Source organism: Marmota marmota, unplaced genomic scaffold, assembly GCF_001458135.2.
Source record: "Marmota marmota marmota unplaced genomic scaffold, marMar, whole genome shotgun sequence".
In the NCBI taxonomy this organism is placed as follows: domain Eukaryota; kingdom Metazoa; phylum Chordata; class Mammalia; order Rodentia; family Sciuridae; genus Marmota; species Marmota marmota.
Genome location: NW_026000005.1, coordinates 35,671,993 through 35,675,882, shown reverse-complemented (window position 1 = coordinate 35,675,882; position 3,890 = coordinate 35,671,993).

Genomic DNA, 3,890 nt, shown 5'->3' with positions numbered 1-3,890 from the left:
GAACGACCTTTGTCCTCACCTCCCCTCCTCTAGGAACTGCCTTCACCATATAAGGGAAGATAGGGCCCCAGAGAGAGAATGGNGGGGGGGGGGGGGGGGGGGGGGGGGGGGGGGGGGGGGGGGGGGGGGGGGGGGGGGGGGGGGGGGGGGGGGGGGGGGGGGGGGGGGGGGGGGGGGGGGGGGGGGGGGGGGGGGGGGGGGGGGGGGGGGGGGGGGGGGGGGGGGGGGGGGGGGGGGGGGGGGGGGGGGGGGGGGGGGGGGGGGGGGGGGGGGGGGGGGGGGGGGGGGGGGGGGGGGGGGGGGGGGGGGGGGGGGGGGGGGGGGGGGGGGGGGGGGGGGGGGGGGGGGGGGGGGGGGGGGGGGGGGGGGGGGGGGGGGGGGGGGGGGGGGGGGGGGGGGGGGGGGGGGGGGGGGGGGGGGGGGGGGGGGGGGGGGGGGGGGGGGGGGGGGGGGGGGGGGGGGGGGGGGGGGGGGGGGGGGGGGGGGGGGGGGGGGGGGGGGGGGGGGGGGGGGGGGGGGGGGGGGGGGGGGGGGGGGGGGGGGGGGGGGGGGGGGGGGGGGGGGGGGGGGGGGGGGGGGGGGGGGGGGGGGGGGGGGGGGGGGGGGGGGGGGGGGGGGGGGGGGGGGGGGGGGGGGGGGGGGGGGGGGGGGGGGGGGGGGGGGGGGGGGGGGGGGGGGGGGGGGGGGGGGGGGGGGGGGGGGGGGGGGGGGGGGGGGGGGGGGGGGGGGGGGGGGGGGGGGGGGGGGGGGGGGGGGGGGGGGGGGGGGGGGGGGGGGGGGGGGGGGGGGGGGGGGGGGGGGGGGGGGGGGGGGGGGGGGGGGGGGGGGGGGGGGGGGGGGGGGGGGGGGGGGGGGGGGGGGGGGGGGGGGGGGGGGGGGGGGGGGGGTGGCAGGTGCCTGACAAGTCCCTGGGAACCCGGAGCCCAGAGACAGCCTGACAGCCCAGGTGATATGAGTGAGCACCAAGAATGGGGTGCACTTCTGCCCAGGGCTCAGGCCCTGGGTGCAGGTGGACAGCACCCACCAGGAAGGGCATGAGCCCCTAGACCCTTCCTCCTGCCCACTAAGAGGAGGGCTTAGCTGTCCTCCCTCCTGTCCTGGAGGATGGCGCATGGGGAGAAGGTGCAGGACTCCCAGGAGACCCAGGGACACAGGACTGGGAGTTCGCACTTGGGGCCCCTCCAGGTCAGATGGGGACCCTGGACCCCTAGAGATCTTTGACTCACCTTTCAGTGGGTGCCAGTGTTCTTCCTGTCCTCCCCACTCGGGCACAGGCTCCACCTGGAGTTTTATGAGGTGCCATAAACCATGCCTTTGGACTCTGCTCTTCCAGGACCAAGGCTTCCATTTCCCACCCTGGATGGATCCCTAAAGGTCCATCTCATTTAGGATGGGAAGGAAAAGGAGTATGGTCCTCCCTGGTGTGGATTTGGCTCAGAAACTTGCTTTGAGCTGGTGCGGTGGTCTACACCTGGAATCCCAGTGATTGGGGAGGGTAAGGCAGGAGGATTACAAATTTGAGATCAGTCTCGCAGTTTAGTGAAACCCTGTTTAAAATAAAAAATAAGAAGGGCTGGGGATGTGACTCAAAGGTAGAATGCCCCTGGTTTCAATCATCAGTAACAGAGTCAGCAACTTGGGTAACTGCCCCCAACCTGCAGAAATTCTGCCTCCCCTGAACCCTGGTTCTCAGAAGGGTGAGACGAAGTCAGCTGGGTAAAGCAGCCCCTCTTCCTGACCCAGCTTCCCAATAGTTCTAGAGCCTGAAAGCATACGCATGTGCACAGGTCTGTGAGTGCAGGGGTGTGCACATCTGGTCAGAGAAGTAAACACTCTGCGCATGCTATTTAGGTTTTAAAATAACATAACAACCTTTCTTGTAAATAAAATGGAAACTGGGTTTGGTAGCACACGCCTGTCAATCCAGTAACTCAGGAAACTGAGTCAGGAGGCTTGCAAGTTCAAAGCCAGCCTCAGCAATGGCAAGGCACTAAGCAATCAGTGAGACCCTGTCTCTAAATAAAATACAAAATAGGGCTGAGGATATGGCTCAGGGTTAAGTGCCTCTGGGTTCAATCCCTGGTACCAAAAAGAAAAAGAAAAAGAATTGTTTTAGGCTAGGCGTGGTGGCCTTAGCTCAAGAGGCTAAGGTAGGAGGATTGAAAATTCGAAACCAGCCTTAGCAATTTATCAAGGCCCTAAGCAACTCATCAAGATCCTGTGCTGGTGATGTGGCCCAGAGGTAAAGCAACCCTGAGTTCAAGCCCTTGTACCAAAAAAAAAAAAAATTCAGGATGAAGTATTCCCTTTGACTGGCGTGTCTCCAGTATTTTTAATTTTATTTACTTATTTTAAATTTTAAATTTAATTTAATTTAATTTTAAATTTAAATTTTAAATTTAAAAAGAAATTTTGACATGTTTCTGGATTCAATCCCCAGTACCAAAAGAAAAGGAAAAAAAAAAAAAAGAATCACCTAGCAGAGATTGTAATTTAATAGGTCTGGGTTGGGATCTGAGATTCTGTATTGCTAACAAGCTCCCCCCGGGGATGCTGACCTGCTTTTTCTTTGGACCAGTCTTTCAGTGGCATGGCCAAAGGTAATGACATTGCATTACAACAGGGGGCACATAATGTCCCGTTATTCCAGCGTGAGCAATGATTTCTTGGTCATAGTGGTGACTTCCAGATATTCTAAGTCACATTTTCCTCTTTGCAATTAGAACTTGCCTTGAAACTGGCACAGTGATGTGCATCCATAGGGAGGATGGTTTGAGCCCTGGGGTTCAAAGCCAGCCTGGGCAATATAGTAAAATCCTAATTTCCAAAAACAAATAAATACATAAAGTAAAAAAAAAATTAGAACACCACCACCAACAACAAAATTGTCTGGTTGACAGTTTGGAACTAGTAGCACAGATGTTGTTTTTTGTTTTTTTTTTTTTTGTACAGGGATTAATCCCAGGGGAGGGGTGGCACAGACCTGTAATCTCAGTGGCTCAAGAGGCTGAGGCAGGAGGATCATGCGAGTTCAAAGCCAGCCTCAGCAAAGGCAAAGTGCTAAGCAACTCAGTGAGACCCTGTCTCTAAATAAAATACAAAAAAGAACTGGGGATGTGGCTCAGGTGGCTGAGTGCCCCTGAGTTCAATCCCTGGTACCCAAAAAAGAAGAAGAAAAAGGGCCTCCATATGTTGCCCAGGTTGTTCTTAAACTTGTGATCCTTCTGCCTCAGCCTCCGGGGTGACAGATGTGGACACTGTACCTGGCAACTTGAATCATGCTTTCTTTCATTTATCAGTGGATCTTGGAGCTCATTCTCCAAGTTTATAGAGTTCCATCTCATTGTTTTTCGTAACTACATAGCATTTTCTGGTATAGATATAACAAGATTTATTTAATCAGTCCCTTCTGGTGAACACTTAGTAATCTAAGTGTTTTGCTGTACAGACATTAATGCAGTGGGAGCTCCTACACAGCAGGTTGTGTGTGTTGTACGTTTCACCTCCAGGGTAAATTCCTAAAAGCAGAATTGCTTAAAAGGTGTCTGGGTTTTTTGTTTGTTTGTTTGTTTGTTTTGGTACCAGGGATTGAAGGGGGGGGGGCGCTAAGCCACTGAGCCCCATCCTCAGTCTTTTTTTTTTTTTTTTTAATTTTGAGACAGGACCTCACGAAATTACTTAGCCTGGCTTTGAACCTGTGATCCTCTGGAGCCTCAGCCTTTAGAGCTGCTGGGATTACAGGCGTGCACCACACACCCGGTAGGTGTCTGTATTTTTTAAATATTTGTGATAGAAGGTCAGATCACTTTGCAACCAGGTTGCACCAGGGACACTCCTGCCAGCACTGTATCTTGCGCCAGACTTCAGGTCACCTTCCTCCCCCTTCCCAC